This window comes from Acomys minous (assembly GCF_964271855.1).
Source record: "Acomys minous genome assembly, chromosome: 11".
Taxonomy (NCBI): Eukaryota; Metazoa; Chordata; class Mammalia; order Rodentia; family Muridae; genus Acomys; species Acomys minous.
This window is the reverse complement of record NC_140492.1, coordinates 65,260,042-65,278,179: the sequence shown is the minus strand read 5'-3', so window position 1 is coordinate 65,278,179 and position 18,138 is coordinate 65,260,042. Positions and strand designations below refer to the sequence as shown.

The window sequence follows — 18,138 nt, the reverse complement described above, 5'->3', positions numbered from 1 at the left end:
TGGAATCATTTGTCTATAAGAGCAAAAGGAATGACAGGGTAACCTATCTCTGGAAAGAGAGGTTTAGTTTTTAACATAGGTGCTGCAGACTGAGGCCCTGGCCTTGCACACGTGCTAAGGTGTAGCCCAATGGATACAAGATGCAAATGGATAGACGTATACTTGACGAAATCAACCACATGAACAGCACAGTGATCATATGCACATAGGCGTTATTGAAGTGGTCTGTTGAAAAGCCTCCTCCTTTCCCAGCCAGAGTGACTGAGCAGAAATGTAACAAAGATTTCCAAATGGTTATGAGAAAAGTGTGGCGAAGAAAGTCCCTTATCACCAGAGGTGGTGACCCACCCACAGAAACAGGGTTCATCAGGCCTATTTTCATGGAAGTGAATGGACTTGATCCTCAGGAATGTAGGTTGCTTTTGGCCAGCACAGCTTCTTTTCATGTGTGCAACCCTCTGAGAAGCTTATCCTCAGAGACAAGTTTCTGGGTCTACCCTACAACCCCATGGTGCCATGGCCCTGTTTCCGGGTCTACCCTACAACCCCATGGTGCCATGGCCCTGTTTCCGGGTCTAACCTACAACCCCATGGTGCCATGGCCCTGCTTCCGGGTCTACCCTCCAACCCCACAGTGCCATGGCCCTGCCTTCCTAGCTCTCAGCTGCCTTTACATCTGTTTATCAGAGATCATTTTTATGCTTTAAAGCCACACTTCTAAGCACTGTAGCACAGTCACCATCACCCACATCCAGCCTCTGCTTTATACTTTAAACTATTCTGTTCACTTTTTAATCAGGGTTGATAAATTTCTTATCATCTTAGTTTTAGAGGCTGGTTGCTGTCACAGCTTCTAACCTGTGGCCACGTAGAGCAAAAGCCCCAGATAGCCGAATCAATGCGGTTTCTGGGGCTAGAAGTTTGTGGGTTCCTGGTTAACACAGCCTTCCATTCTTACAGCCAATTTGCTTCGACAGCTTTTCTAAAAAATGAAATTATGCCTGTTTTACTGCATGAAAGTAAAGCAGAACAAAACACCTTTCTTGAAATGCAGATTAAATGTACAATTTGGAATCCTTGACTGGAAAGGGTTTGTCCCATTTCTAGTATTGTTTCTATGCACTTCTGGGGAAAAAATAAAACTTTTGAGCCTTTCGTATGTTCTCTGTCTGGAGACTATTAAAGAGTCATAAAAAACACTTTTCTCCTTATTTGTCCTTTCTCCTTCCCAAACACTATGATCCCTTCATTACTCCTCCAGAAAGTTCTGCTGCAAATCACCACCTGCAGCATATGAACCCTACTGAGTCTCCATATTATTACTACTGGTTCTCTCAGAGCCATAATTTTATCGAAGAGCGTTAAGCTAAACGTCCCATACTGACAGCATCCTTCCATTTGTCTCTCCTCTGTTCCCCAACACACACGCCAAACACTGGAGACTATCAAAACCCACATACACCCCTGGCTTTAACCTGTGTACCATCAAATGCTGTCTTCATTATTACTGTCGGATTTCGTTAATGTATTTGCAGGAAACATTCACGAGCCGTTTTTTTTTTTTAATTTATTCAGATTACATCTCAATCGTTATCCCATCCCTTGTATCCTCCCGTTCCTCCCTCCCTCCTGGTTTCACCCTATTCCCCACCTAGGAGGGGACCTCCTCCCCCACTATATGGTGTAGGCTTTCAAGTCTCATCTTGGTGCCACCAGGCCTCCCCACCAAGGAGAAGTGGTCAAGTATAGGGCACCAGAGTTCATGTCAGAGTCAGTCCACGCTCTCCACACAACTGTGGAGAGTGTCCTGTCCATTGACTAGATCGGAGTAGGGGTTCGATTACAAATGCAGTTTATGTGGCTAAGAGGTCACATTGTTTTGAGCTCCCTAAGGCCCAAGCCTCTCAAGGCCAAACAGCAGATCAGAGAGGGGAGAGGTAGTCTGTGTCTGGTAGACCTCCCCACCTGATCCTCTCAGTGAGGCAAGCAAACAGAAAGAAAGTTCTCCCACAGCTGAGGTGCGTAGTAATTACCCAGAGTGCATCTGTGGGCAGCAGAGAGAGTGGCATCTACAACCTTAGTTTCCTAGAGCCACATTCATGAAGTCGTCTGCAAGAGGTGAGACGCCCCTAACTGACAGAGGAAACCGCCCTCAGACGGAACTGCCATCGCTGCTCCCTGGAAGGTTTTTCATGTAGACTCGGGTTTTTTGTTCACAAAAGAACAGCATTAGCCCTCTGTGGAGCAATGAAACAGGGAAGAGCGCAGGCCGGGCTGCTGGCTTAGCGGGCTTTCTTCAGCAGGTGTCCTGAATTGCCTCTAAGTCAGCTGCGTGAGAAATAACCGGGTCTGCTTTTGTAATAGTGAGGGACGATGGGCTGTAGGCCTTAAAATATCAGAATAATGGAATACGGGAAGAAATGGCAATTATTTAGTAATCCAATAAACTTTACTCCAGGAAATGTCACCTGGAGCACCCAGAGATCGAAAATGTGGTCCCTCACTGCCAAGGGTAGTGCCGCTGCTCTTCCGATTAGATATAAAATTGGCAATTGGCGCGGTACACAGTAAGGAGCCTGAGGCTGGTGGGACAAGGCAGGTGACAGCACAGTACCGTGCCGCACCGGACCTTAGAAATCCAGCTAAGACTTTGTTTCTTAGGGCTGCTTCTGAGGGGCTGAACTCTGGCTTGTTGATTTCACGGGCCCAGACTCCTCTCCCCAGAGTAAGGTTTGGTGCACCTGTCAGAGTGATTTTTTTTTTGGGGGGGGGGGGCGTCTGATTTCCCTCCGGCTGGAAATCGCGAGAGCTGGACAGCAATGCTTCTCAAGTACCATGAACACCTTAACGCTTAATTGAGGCGCTCCAAACCTTCTAAGTAATACCCTTTCCCAGAATGCACTCCTCAAACTGTTGACTGCCTTGGATCAGGGTCAGGCTCAGCCACCTGCATCTCAAGCATCTCATGTCTTCTGACGTATGCCGGGTTTGAGAAATCAGGGCTAGGGGAAGCCTGGGAGGGTCAGCCTAGAGTCAGGCAACGGGAGCAAGGGCAATAGGTAAGAAGCGCAGGAGAGGGTGCTACAGATAAGTTACTGGGAGGGATGTGCTGCTGCCCAAGAAAGAAAAGGAGCTACAGGTGCTGGTGAGCTCCAGGAGAGCGGTGGTTCCAGGAGGCTCAGGTGAAAGCACTGTAGAAGGCAGGTTAAATTAAGCCAGCAGAGGTTAGTGAACGCCATGGAGACAAATTAACCCTCTGTCTAGGCTGCTGGTACGTGGGGCATTTGTTTTTCTCAGCGAGAAGGGGTGCCATGGTGAAATGGCTCCGAAAGGAGTGCTTTGGATTGACAAGTACAAATAGCAACAATACTAATAGGGAAGTGCTGGATGGTGTGTGTGTGTGTGTGTGTGTGTGTGTGTGTGTGTGTGTGTGTGTGTGTGTGTCTGTGTGTGTGTCTCTGTGTGTCTCTGTGTGTCTCTGTGTGTCTGTGTCCGTGTTTTATATGTGTAGTGTGTGTGAGCGCGCGCGCGTGCATGTGTACGTGCGTGCGTGCGCGTGCGCGCCGGCCCGCGCTTCCTGTCAGGAACCATTGCGTTTCAGTCCATCCGATAGTATAGTACAATGTACGCTGGAGTCTCTGGAACAGGGGATCTTATGCCACCCACCAGCTTTCACTGAGCAGAGGACAGAGACTTGCCCCTGAGCTCAACCAGTGAAACGTCTCCGTCAGGCCTGTGAGGTAGGCACAGCTCTCCCCTGCATCCAAAGCTTTCTGTGGTTCATGACTGGAAGAGTCAGCATAGTGTGAGCGGTAGAAGCAATGCAGCCATCTCACTCGGCTTGAACCTGTTCCGAGAACCATCCAGGTGTCCTTTTATGGGCGCTGCCTAGCTGTGCATGCCACCGTTTCTCTACCTTGAGGTGAAGAGTCCAATAGCAAAATGCTTATGTTTATGTCCAGAAGTATTTAGAAAATGCTTAGCGTGTGCCTTGTATCCTAATCATTGCACTCTGCTGTTTTGTTTAGGACTGAGATAGAACCTTTGCACTGGGGTGAGGGGTAGCCTAGTGGTAGAGCACTTGCTTAGCACGCTTAGGGCCCAGGACAATCCCTAGTGTTGCCAAAGACATTTGGAAGGTGCTGTCTGAATGAACGTGGCTGTGACACATTGTCTACCTGACAATGGATGTTTAGAGAAAATTTAATTTTTATCAAAGCATTATGAACTCTGGGCAGATTGGAATGTAGCTGAGTCCTCAAGTTATGAGTTTCTACACACTGTGTCTTTAAAGTGCAGATTTCTAAGTCTTAGGGCACATATAATTTGTTCATTAGATTGTCTTTGTTTACCTATTGGTGCAAGCCATTGCACAACTGAGCTCTATTCCTGTTATAGCCCTAGTCCCCTCTCTACATCTTATTTTTAATTAAAAAAAAAAAGGTGTTACTAAATTCCTGAGCACTCCCTTGATATTGTGGTCCTCCTGCCTTCAACCTGCATGGCAAGCTTGTGTACCAGGCTAGGCTTATACCACATCATTGGAAGCAGAATGTTAGGTGGGTAAGAATAAGACGCTGGTATTTCCCAAAAACCATTACCAATGATTCTCTTTACCTTTCGGATGTGGAGCTTCCTGCTGTATCCCAGAGGAGTGAAGTAGCCTCTTAGCTTAGGATTGAGGTCTTCCTTGCTCCTGAAGACCACACTCTTCCTGGTCAATGCAGTTGAGGAAACTAAGATTTGAATTAACCTTCAAAAGGACACCCTAGGGACTCTGAAGCTGTGTCCCTAAAAACAGCATCCTCATCTGCTGGATCTACATATGACTTTGCCCATGGCCCTATGTGTAATACTTGGGAATGTTGCTATCTACCTCAAAGGATGATGTGAAATTAAACAAGGCCTGCAGGGCAGCTCCCTAATGGGAGCACTGAGATGCTAGCTGCTGTTCTGCCTCCAGCTTCTCGTGTCCATGCTTGTGGTCCACCACTCTTATGTTTCCTTTGACAAATATTTGTTTTACCCCCATTCTCTGTCAACTACGTACTGAAAAGTACAACCAGAAAGAACATAGACTAAAACAGGTTTCTTGCTTCCAAGAGCCAATCTCTAGATACTATTAAAACGTCTACAACCGGACAATATATTATTCTAATCAGGAAAGAAAAAGAAAGCTCCACAATGATTTAGTGACAATGAAATAGAATATTCTCTTCAAAGAGGAGAAGGGTAATGGGCAGGGGACTAAGTTAATGAGTGCAGGTTCTGAGCTGGGAAAGGCTGATCATCTCATAGGCTCATAGTTTGAGAGAGAAGAGTAACAAGTGAAATGAACTCAGAAAGAAGCTTTAATAGGATTGGGGTGGTGAGCGAAGGAGACTATAGACAGAGAAAATGTCATTATCTTTTAAGGCAGAATCATCTATGGCAGAAAGGGAAGCCAAAAAGTGAAAAGTTCAAGGATTTGACACAGGAGAAGAAAGGGGTGCTCTCTCATAATTAACAGTTTCTGAGTTGTCCTTGGAACTAAAAGAAACATAGGGTTGGAGTACCCAAGAAAGGGTCATAGGAGAAAGGAGTGAAAAGAAGTGGATCTTAAGGAAGGGCGTGATAAGAAATATCTATTCTGAAAGGAAAAAGCAGCTACAAACTATGGTGAGTGGCTGAACATTGGAGAAATGGCCATACAGGAGGTTCTTCCTCACAGTGTTCACTTCAGTAGGAAGAACCCTGGGATCAGGATGCTCTGTAAACAGGGATACATTAAAATAAATCGAGACATAGGATGATCTCCAGATGCAGTTCCTTCTAAATTTTGTGTGCTAAGAGTAAAGCTGATGCGTAGATTTGGATCTGAGTAAATGGTTGTTACATACTCATCTTGGCGTGAAGAACAAACAGCTGGCATGGACAAGAGATGGAAAGTTTGTTTTGGCTCTTAGGCGCAGAGTGTCCCTTGTTTGAATCAGAAGCCTATGGTATATGGACAGGGAGTTGAGCCGGATAGTGGTGGTGGCGGTGCACTCCTTTAGTCCCAGCACTCAGGAGGCAGAGGTAGGTAGAGCCTGAGATGGAGGTCAGTCTGGGCTACAAGTGAGTTCCAGGACAGCCAAGGCTACACTGAGAAACCCTGTCTCAAAAAAAAAAAAAACCACGCACATGCTCATGCACACATGTGAGCATGTGCACACACACACACACACACACACACACACACACACACACACACAAAATAAAAATAAAAATAAAAAATAAAAGAAGGAAAAACAGAGCAAAATGTAGCTCCAGGGCACATCAAAGTAACCTATTCCCTTCACCTATGTCCAACTTCATACTTTTTTATTGACTCTCAATAAAGCATTATATTATGAGCCTACACGTGATTAACCCACTGTATTGACCAGAGCCCTTCTGAAGATCCCTGCCATACTTAGAGACATCTTATACTAATCCCCTAAGTATTTATTAGGCTAACCAAATGTCAATCAAAAGTAAGCATCACAAATGGAAAGAGAAGAGGGACACTGATGAGTTTTCACCATGATGTTAGGGAAAAAATGCCATCTAAGGAAGGAAACATGTTAATAGGCCTGACTTAGAGTAGGCGAGTGATGATTGAGATGTTGGTTTTATCCAGTCCTAAGGATAAATCCATTCCTTTGGGGCCTTTAGAGGCTGGTGGGTACAATTAAAAAGGCAATGAACCCAAAGGCTTCAATATGTTCTTTGGCCTCCTTAAAGCTAAGTATTAGTAATTAGTATCAGTAATATCAATGGTGCTAATTATTATGACCATAAAGGAGTAACTCAAAGATTGTAAAGGCTTCTGAATTAAAAATGTAAAAGGAATTATTTGATCTCAAATGCTTCAGAGACTAACTAGAAGGGCATCTTATGGAAGCTCTAAGGAGGTTGGGAAGAAACCGTCAACCTGCAACTTGATGAACTGGCTGGATAGACGGATATTAGGACAAGAGGTCGGTCTGATGATTCTGATCTCCTTTTACCTGAGAGCTGGAGAGACTCCCTGAGCACCTGAGTCTCTTGAGCACTAGGGAAGTGGGGTGCATTTTCACTCTACATCTGTAGATTCCCTTTCCCCACCACCCTTCCTCCTACTGGAAGCAGGCTGAGAGTTGAACCCAAGGCCTTTTTGAATGCTCACAGACCCAAAGGCCCTCTCAGTGCCTTTGAAAGTCAACACCTGCTGGCAATGTTTCCAGGTTTGTAACCCTGACTTCCTAGTAGTTCTGAAGATTTAGGAATGGAACTGGCAGAGGAAAGTGGACTTATTTACAACTTAGCCAAAAGGGCCAGGGTGGGTAGGTGGGTACGATGAGGGGGGGAAAGGGGAGAAAGGCTTCTCTGCTTCCTGATGGATTTCCGTTTCTTATAGAAGCTGAAACAAAGCTAGAAAATACACATGTAATGGCATCTGCCCTAGGGAAGGGGGATGTGGGTGCGAGGTTCTCCCTGTTCTCCGTTAGAGAGCCAGTTGGCCTTTTGTTCTGTTTTGCTTAAATACCAGCTGAGAAAAATGGAGTGAAAGCCTTCCCCTCCCAACCATTTTGAAAGAGGAGAGATTGTGACTGCGTTGGCGGTGGAATTCCCACCCACTACAGGCCTGGCAGAACTCTTTATCTCTGGGTCTGTTCTCTGAAGTATTTGCTCTTATCTTTTCTTTGTAGGCCAGGTTCAACTCAGGCTCCTCTGCACCCACCTATTAAACACCTATTTTGTAGGTAAAAACCGATGGTAGTCTGATAGATGGGAGAGAGAGAGATCTCTTCCGCCAGGAATTCTGCATAGGGTCTTCAGCAGCAATTACAGTGGCTCTGAGACTACAAAAAGGGCCACACAAGCTGGAAACACTACTCATTTATCATTATTAGCCTTCTGTGCCATTTCATGCCCAATGTGTTAACAAAGATATGCTTATTGTGACAAAATACATCCAATGGATTTCATTTTTTTAAACATTAAAAACATCTCCTAAATATCAAAATTCCATGATTCCAAAATTTTATGGGGAATAAAAACTAGACATTATGTATGTAATTTAATAAGGCATGACTCCAAAGCAACACAGTCTTGCCTTAAGTCCCAGCGTTATCATTTACTGCCTGAGTGAACTTGAATAACCTGCTTCTCCTCTCTGAGGCTAGAGGGCCTCTGCATAACTGGAAAAGCAGGCCCCAGACAGTTCGCACCTTAATTTGCAGCAACGCTCTGCTGCCAACCTGCACACAAGCAGCGTGCAAACCAAAGGGACTGACCCCGGTTGGCTTTTCTGCCCCTCAGAGGGTCCTAAGCCAGTCAGAAATTAGAGATTTGTGCACAAAATGTTGTGCACAACAAGGGTAAAAAATTAAGAGCACATTAAAAGCACTCTACCAATGACATCTATGAAGGAAACTTTTCAGAAGGCAATTCCTTTGCTAACCCCTCTGCGTGGCTGCCCACATACTAGAGTCTCATCAGATGCCTGAGTCACCTGCACATGAAACAGATCTGTACCTTCTTTCATAGGCATGGCATTGAATTCACAGACAACTTTATTTCTTATCCAATCCATTCTACCATATTTCTTTTGAAAATGGATTTCAGGAACATTGATGATAGGTAGCAAAATGATTAAGAAGAGATAGGTTAGCCAGGTGTGGTAGCACAGGCCTTTAATCCCAGCACTCAGGAGGTAGAGGATGGTGGATCACTGTGAGTTCGAGGGCAGCCTGGTCTACAAAGTGAGTCCAGGACAGCCAGGGCTACACAGAGAAACCCTGTCTCGAAAAACAAACAGAAGTAAAAGAAAAAAGAAGAAGAAGGAGGAGGAGGAAGAGGAAGAGGAGGAAGAGAAGAGGAGGAAGAGGTAGAGGAGGAGGAGATTGGTTTTCAATACTTATTTTAGTGTATTTAGTATTTTAGCATAATTTGCTTTTAAACTTATTTCATAATTATAAGTTGAAGAATAGCTGTGATTAACCATTGCTTGGAAAGTCCCAGGGTTCTTAACCTCCTGCTTTCAACAAGCAATACACCAGCATGACAACGGATCTCAAGGAAGTTCATGCTGTAAGGACTTTAGTTGTGTTGTGATATTAAAGAGGGTGAATGAACTTTGCATGCTACACATCTCTCATAGCTGGGACTCATCCATGAACACATCCCTCAATGCATGCCATCTGCAGCGTGATCCTAGGTGGAGAGGAAGCCCCTAGAAATGATGCTCTTTCTTCCATTGCAGTCACTGAGATCTGGCCATCAGCAATTCGAGTCAAGGAATCTAGCAACAGTCATAAATTTCCAGCTTGCCTTTTGAACTGTTATCTTTTTCTGGTGGCTGATTTAGGGCATGTTTGTGTGGAATCGAGTGAATTTCTAGGTTTATATATTCATGTCTACATGTTGTGAAGGGAAATATGGTGAGTTTATATTTAAAAATGATTTCCCAGTTTTTGGAAAATGATAAGTATGGGTGCTGCTAATACGCTATAGGTTAGCCCAGGGGTGGTAAGACTTAGCATCTCATGTCCTAATTTATTTTTAAAGACCACGAGGAAAGAGCCAACTTAAAGCGAAACAGAGCTGGCCTAATTGTTCTTGTCTGCTTTGGTGTTTTAGTCAGCTTTTCCACGTGGTAAATGAGCAGATTCAAGCTGGAAGTGATGCTTTTTGTGGGAATGGGAAAGCAGGAGGAGATGCCAACTGATGATAGATGCCCCTTGGTGTTTCACAGTAATATTTACAAAGAAAAGTGTTCCTTCCTGAATTAATACAAAGAGCGAAAGATAGCTTGCTTAGGAAAAAAAAAAAGCAAGTTGTAAAGAATGGAAGTCAAAAAGGAAAATTAACTTCAGACTTCCAGTGTTTGGGTGTGACCGGTTTGACAAAGCCCTTTGAAGGGAGCCATTGTTGCATGAGTAATTGATACTGAGATTCACCCATAGGCAAAGACTTGAAAGATGGGCAAGGCTTACTTCACCCTTCCTGCCCTATGGCACTGGGTGACCTCTCCATCCCCTCCTCTGTAGTGTTTTGCATGCTGATCTACAGAACAAGAATTAACTCTTAAGTTTACAAGGGAGATACTTGAACATATCCTACTATAGAACCCTGACCTCCCTTTCCCTTCCTCAACTTTCCCTTCCTCTCTCCTCAACACCTCCTTTGCTTCGTCCCCTTCACCTGCCTTCCCCTCTCATTTCCTCCTCTCCCTTTGGAGGTCAATAATCTTACCAGGTAATGCATTTCGAAATTGTTGTCTTCTTAGAGGAAAAACATCCACACTGTTTAGGAGGAAGTTTACTTAACAAAGTAAAGCGAAGGATAGTAGACCCTAGAAGCAGTGGCTGTAGCCAGTCATCAGAAGGGAGGACTACATGTCAAAGGATGCACATACCAGCCCACTGGCTTCTGCATTGTATAACATAAAGGAATGCCTATGACTGCACATGAGATAGGTGATATACTACTGATGGAATGTCACACTTTTTCCCCTCTCAAATTATGGACGACTAGAGGACTAGATCTTATTATTAAGTTTTGTCTTTTTCTTTTTAAAAAGTGTGTGTGTGTGTAAGCATCCTATGTGAGCAGGGGTCCACAGAGCCTAAGAGAGGGCATTAAACCCACCGGATCTGGAGTTACACTATCGTCCACCAGGCAGGAGTGTTGGGAAGCAATCTTGAGTCCTCTTCTCAGCAAGAGCACCAAATGCTATATTTGCAGTCCCATTTTAGGGAGTATTCATGTCCAGGTTCTCTTAAGAATTCCACAAGAGAATGGTGAGGGTAGAGGAAGTTAAACTTCATTTCAAATGACACTAGGATGTGCCAGAAATTTGATTTGGTTTGGTTTTAGATTCTTGTGTACATGTGTGGTAGTTGAGGAAGTCCCCTCGGTACCTTCGTTTCTGACGCAATTGGAGGACCCTATCTACAGCTTCAGAAGTGTTTAGCAATGATGAAACATTCTCAACGTTCCAAGACATGGGTCCTTAGATAGATGTGTTGTTCTCCTTGCTTTCCTTGCATCTGTCTCTTGACCTACCCAATCGCACATATACAAGACTACTCCTATAACAATTTATGTACATTTTAGAGTTTGAGTTGTATGAATATTTTGTCCTCTTCCTGTTTTATCTGAGACTGCTAACCACAATGTGCTAAACAGTCACTTCAACTCCTTCCTCCAAACAATATCCTGACAGATCGGTACAAAATTTATTCTGACTGTATCCATTACATGTTTCAAATCCTTTATCTTTGTGGAGATAGATATACTGCACTGAGCAATGAAAAACATGGAGATAAGTACATGCAACACACACATACACACACACACACACACACACACACACACACGCATACACACACAAGTATAAGTGACACTGAAGACTTTTGGAAAAGATTTGTAAATCTCATTAAAGTCAGTGTCATGGCTATTTTTGCAAGATACTTCCATTAGGCAAAACTGGGTAAAAGATACTTAAGATCTCTCTTTAATATTTATTGTAACTATTTATGAATCTATAATTATCTTGAAGTAAAAAGGCCCATTGAAGATGGCTTATAAAGGGGCTGCTGAAATGGCTCAGTGGTCCAGGGTATGTACTGCAGAATTTGCGTCCCAATAAACCATACCTGGAAACTCATAGCCACCTGGAACTCCCTCTCCGAGAGATGCAGTTTCCTTTTCCAGGCTCCACTGATATGTGCACTCACGCACATATACCCACACAAACACAGACGTGTACCCGATTAAAATAAAAGATCAGCTTACAAAAGTAGCTTTCAAAATCGGTCCTGGTGCCCGTGCTTCCTTGCACGCAGCATGTAAGCTTCACACCCTCAGCAAGTGCGTATCTCCACATTCTATGTCCAGTACAATACACAGCCTTAGTGCTCTGGCATCAAAGTGTCCCACACGCCCCAAGTTGCTGTCCAGCTTAGCGTAGCCCAAAGTGGAGGAGACAGAGCACTGGTTGACCTCCTTGCTATTCTACCTACAGTGTGCACTAGTTCTTAGGCTCTGTCTAACTCTCCCGCAGCCAAGCGTCTCTTTCCTTGGTCCTGCAAAAACTACCTATGATGGTTTTGTAGAGTTGTTTATACTCACCATGCTTGTTATGGGTTTGTTTTGCTTTTTTGCCCCACCCCGACCTGCCAGAGGAATGAGACGATCAGACTCACCCTTCATTTCCCATACTCATATGCTTCTTGGTGAATGATGCGTGTTTTATTCATCATTTCTATATATTTAACCCGATGAAGCAAATGTGTTCCTGGAGTATCTTGATAAGCATTTGCTAATAAGCCCAGCGCTGTGATCTCCTGCCATGTAAATAGAATATAGAATAAATATTTAAAGGGGGAGAGAGAAACTTGACTGCCTTGTGCTCTATTAATTTAACTCTTTTTTTTTTTTAATATAAAGAGCAATGATTTAAGGGCATAACTAATTTCATTCTGAGGCAAAATTAGCCTACTGATCATTATAACAAATCACTACCCAGATTATCTAGGCAGATAACTCTCCAATGTGGAGAAAAATATCAACTGAGGAAGCTGGAATTTAACTCTAGATAAATGGAGATCAAAACTGAATTAAAAAAAAAAAAACTATCCTTGAGAACCTAGCAGCAAAATGGACAAATTGAAGTGACATTAATTGGTACAGTATCCTCGTGTTTGTTTATCCCTTAGTTAATGATGAATTCTAGTTCTAATTAAGCAACACCTCCACACATACACACACACACACACCATGGTAAGCAACTAGTGATTAAACAAATAAAAGCCTTAGGTCCGGAAGCTTGTGTTTATTGTCCTGGAGTATTCTGCTAAAATTGTACTTAGAAGAGAAGTTATTCATCTGAGAGTGAAATTCAGGTTCTCTGAATTCTTTTCTGATTTTCTGATTTTTCAATTCTACTTCGTACCTGCTGGAGGCAGAATGGGCAGATAATCAGTTGAGGCACACATAAACTAGGTTTAATGATAGGTCGGCTTTGCTGTCAGATTTAATGAAGGGGTGTTTATTTTCATTTTGAAATCTATACTATGTTGGAAAGTGTAAGTATAGCATACAATAACAACACTGTTAATTAAGAGAGATGGACTTGATTAAAAAAAAAAAGACTTGATTGTCTAGCAGTGGAAGTTCTGTGATTTATGGCAAAATGTAGTCCATGATGCTTTCTAAAGAAACTCCAGTTGTGAAATTTAGGAACTGTGCTCTGTATGTCTGTATGGATTTATGGACTCATTGGTGTTTTCCAGATAGCTTGTTTTTTTATATAATTAGCCAATGTCATGAGTACAGAAACTGTAATCTTAGCTTCATATTTTCTGTCCTTTTAAGTTTCGTAGAAACCCCGGCTCATTTCTCTTGGAAAGAAAGTTATTACCGATCTGCCATGTCACAGAGTACCCAGACAAGTGAGTTCCTCAGCCCAGAGGTGTTCCAGCATATCTGGGATTTTCTAGAACAGTAAGTATCTAAGTAACACATAACCAAGAAGTGTACCTCAGCTGTTTCAAAACAAGTAAACATGAATGGCAGAAATATCGTTCGCAACAGAACATTTCTAGAATCTGTTCAAATGGTTATATTTTTGGAAATTAATTGCCTTCGATAATATGTCTGCATTTAAAATAAAGCAGTTTTCTTCTTCTAGTTTCCAAAATCAAAAGATGTTCATTACTGCAAAATAATATCCCTGTAAACATTCTAAATTCACCCCCATGCTGAGCAATGCAAACCGTTTTCGCCAGTGTCTGTGGCTCAAAACCTAGTCTTTAAAAAAAACAAACAAAACAAAACAAGTCTTTACTGAAAATTTGCTTTCTAAGGTGAATCACTACATTTCATTAGTTGTGGTAATATATCTATGAAAAATTCTCATTATTATTTTGATCAAAAACAGGTTTTAGTAAATTAATAAGATCGAAATTAATAAGATGGAAAAGGGAGCACCAACATGCTTTTGCACACCACTGACCCCCTAGGATCTGTACAAAGCATTCTCCCTGGGCTATGCACAGTAGCCTGCAGCAGAGATCACAGGTCCTGCTTGAGCAATAGGATTTAGTGTGACCTTCCTCAGATATGGTAAATGGTTGAGTCAAGATTCAAACCTGGGCTTTCTGACTCTAGGCAAGGGCTTGACAATGTTAAAGCAGCAAATAGTCACCATTACCAGTCAGTTAAATGTGCTGTAGTCTCTTTCAGTAGGTAACCCACATCTTCTTCCCTCTTTGTGCTAGGCCTATATGTTCAGTCCAGCCCATTGACTTGAACTTTGTGGAGGAGCCCTCAGAAAATGGTGCGACAAACAAGATTGAGATCAGCATGGATTGCATTCGCATGCAGGACTCAGACCTCAGTGACCCAATGTGGGTGAGTGCAGTAAGCTACCGGGCTCAGTGTGTGGGCCAGGCTATCTGCAATCAAAGCAGATGGCTCTGAACAGACAAGACCATTGGGAAGAGAGCAAAAAAAGTCACCTGGGAAATGATTGGCTGAGGTTTTGTAGATTCTGGGTCTTTCTTAGCTTTCTGCAGTGGGTGAGGACAGAGGTTGGAGATGATTTCTTACTTTCTGTTGTTGGTTGGTTGGTTGGTTGGTTGGTTGGTTGGTGGTTGGCTTTTTGGTTTGGTTTTGTGTGTGAGTTGCTCTTCATGTTAAAGCCACACTAGAGAAGATGATGCTGTCAGGGCCTCCACAGTCCTCAAGAAGCAGAAACTGGGTCTGATTCTGTTCAGATCCACTCCACTGTTGTAGAAGGAAGTCACTTCCATGCCCATGGTCAGTAAGTAAAGAAAAAAGGAGCATGCATGAGGTATAAGCTGTGATTCTTGCATTTGCCCACGGTCTCACTCACGATGCTAGGATGTTGGGTCTGTTACCTATTTATAAAAATGGTGAAACCAGACTGCTGACTTCTGCCTCTTGCTAGGTCAGGAGCATTCCTGTTAATTTTGAAACAGATCCTGTACTGATGAGCAGCACTCACATGATTCCAAGCAAAGGTATACCTGCCTTAAAGAAGTCTGTGTTCTTGTATTCAAGAGACTGTCTATTCTTGGCTACACAGGAATGGTGAAAGCTATACAAGCTTAAAATCACAAGCTTATCAATTCCCAGTCCCTGTCACTATTCCAGTTCACACACTGATGCACTCGGTTTCCCAGGGTTCCAGGCTGTCCTGTTGTCTTCTTTTGTTGCTGAAAACATTTTCTTCCAAGTTATCATTTCCATGTTTTTCTTCCCTCTCTCCCAGTCTTCTCTGTCCCTCCCTGCCCTCTCTGCCCTGCTTCCTCCTGGAGCCATTTCTCCGTCTGTCAGGAGTCCCACCCACTGAAGTGAAATACCATCCCTCTGAAGCAACCATGGGAGTAACTTGTGTTGTGTTCTGTGTTACACAACACTATACCTGTTCATTTCTCTGGCTTTTCAGGAATCAAGAGCCACATTTTTGCTATTTGAGTGCTCAAGAGCATCTAGTAGGGCTTCAGAAAGAATGCAGTAAGATTTTTGTCATAGAGGGAAAAAAACAGTAAGGTATTTCGAGGCTGGTATATTGAAATGTATGTGGAAGGACAGAAAGAATGAACTCGATTAAATAAACAAGCTTACCTTTCTCTAGATGCCCTGTTATTAACTCAAAAGAATTTGCAATTGTCATAAATTATAGCTGAATATGAATTGTCAACTTCTATATTAGTACCAATCCAACACCTTCTCACCTTTATCTCTATGTACACATATTTAGATATGAATGGCCGTTACTCAGAGGAGGGCAAATTACAGCAGGCCTCAGCAGCAGGCATGGCAAAACCAGGGATTTTGTACAAGAAGCTGGCAGTGAGAATTCTGCTCTGAAAACTAGAAAGTAGAGCCTCTCGGATGCCTAGTCCTTTTCCACTGCTGTCCGACAACTGTGCAGGCCTCACTTTTTTTTTTCCATTGCTTAGTAGCAGACTTTCACATTTCATTTGTAGGTTGATTGCTAAATACTTTGTACAGTCTATACATAAATTACTTTCCCCATCAATATAATATTTTAATAATTTGGGAATTCAGCCAATTCTTTTCTCACTGTGAGAGAAGTACAACTCTACAACGGGCATGAAAAGGCATGTCAGATTCTTAGGGACAGAGCCTGGGAAATTCTTCCTATGTTTCACTGAACTTTGATATGGCTAAGAAATGGAATCATGATGTTTTGGTCTGATTCTTTTTTGTTTGTTTGTTTGTTTGTTTGTTTTGTTCTGTTCCTCTTTTCCAAGCTAGGGTTACTCTCTGTAGCCTTAGCTGTCCTGGACTTGCTTTGTAGACCAGGCTGGCCTCGAACTCACAGAAATCCACCTGCCTCTGCCTCCCCGAGTGCTGGGATTACAGGCATGTGGTACCGCACCTGGCTTTTGTTCTGATTCTTAACAAAGGAAGTTAAAGTGTAGAGGTTAAATTAGGTTGTACGAAGTTATAGATTCTGTGTGTATTTCAAATTAGAATGTGTTTTATGCCACTGAAAATTAGTTCTGTTGTGTTAGTGAATGCGTGTGAGTGAAACCTCTCAAAAGAAATTCAAAATTTAATCCGTTTTTCAAGTGCCTTAATGGTCCATGATCTGTTGTTTGACCCATTACTATGCTTCTCAGATTTGTATTACTTTGGATCTGTGCAAGCATGCCTCTTATATGTTCAGAATGTGGATTAAATATTAACACTTAAACATTCTCCTCAGTGATGGATTCTAGCCAAATAACTCTTTCACTTTTATTTATCCTTTATCCTTCATGCTGAATTAGATTTTTCTTTAAGGAAGCTGGTTGGTAATCACTTAAAATGCTCTGTATTTGTAAACCCTGACTGACTCATCCCAGATACATGTGAGAAATGTCTTCAGCTCTACGTTATTAAAAAACTAATATCGTGTGTGTGTGTGTGTGTGTGTGTGTGTGTGTGTGTGTGTGTGTGTGTGTTTGGTAAAGGCATAGGCCACAGCACCTATAGTAGTACCCTAATTATATGATCCATATTTACATAAAATTTCCATCACGTGTACTAGTACAGCCACACTTATTGTTTAGCAATTGCTTATGTCTTGTTTCTTAAGATACGGATGAGGAAATTATTGTTTCTTCCCTAGAGAATGTCATGAAATACACTAAAGGCAAATTGGTATAAAATGGTCTATGAAATTTACTCTTGAGTTTTATTCTTCTAAAAACATTACAAAGCAATGATAGATCCAGACTGAGAAAGACAAGAAATATGTTCCAGCAAAGGTGATTGAGAATTAGGCTTTGAAATTTGAGTAAAATTGATTAAAATGGGAGAAAAAAAAGTGGTCCGCATTTGGAGAACTGTTAATCATGAAAGCATAGCTTGGAGGAACTCAGACATTTGAAGAGGTAAGGCTGAAATGTTCAACTAAAATGATTTATATGAGAAAAGTTTGAGCATTAAAAATTAGAGTGTGTTGGGCTGGAGAGAGAGATGACTGTGCCATTAAAAGCACTGACTCCTCCTCCAAAGGATCAGGGTTCTATTTCCGGGATCGGCATTGATTGAAATGGAAAGACTCCTTAGTAGGGGTTCTCAACCTGTGGTTTTCAAAACCTTTGAGGACATATATTAGATGTTTACATTAAGATTCGTAACAGTGGCAAAATTACAGTTGTGAGATAGCAACAAAATAATTTTATGGTCAGGTGGGGGGTCCATAACACAAGGAACAGTATTAATGGGTCACAGAATTAGAAAAGTTGAGAACCACTGCTCTGTAGAATGATATTCCCTTTTACACATCTGGTGGAATTTACTAATGAAACTATCTAGGCCTTTTTGGAAGCTAGACATTGAATCTCTTAACAGGAGGACTATTGATAAAAATGTAGTTTTTGAAAAAATGATGAATTGAATCATAGTTGTTGAGCCCATGCAGATAGAAATATTTAATATATTTCCTTTCTATTCTATCAATACTAGAAAGAGATATAATTATATATTCATTTTTTATGCTGGGAACTTTGAGTGCCAGAGACTTATTGGCTTTGTTTACCTCTCAATAGAATACCTCAAATTTTATTGTAACTTTTAAAAAAATACTTTTCTTTATCCAACCTC

General features: G+C 42.2%; 1 long non-coding RNA gene across 1 annotated transcript in view; it reads left to right on the top strand.

Moving 5' to 3' along the window:
* LOC311609436 overlaps positions 1–14,403 on the top strand; it is a 69,779-nt gene extending 55,376 nt beyond the window's left edge. The window contains exons 2-3 of the long non-coding RNA XR_014783389.1: positions 13,366–13,494; positions 14,271–14,403. This is a non-coding gene — a long non-coding RNA (uncharacterized lncRNA). The remainder of the gene's footprint in view (positions 1–13,365; positions 13,495–14,270) is intronic.
* Positions 14,404–18,138: the final 3,735 nt, after the last annotated feature.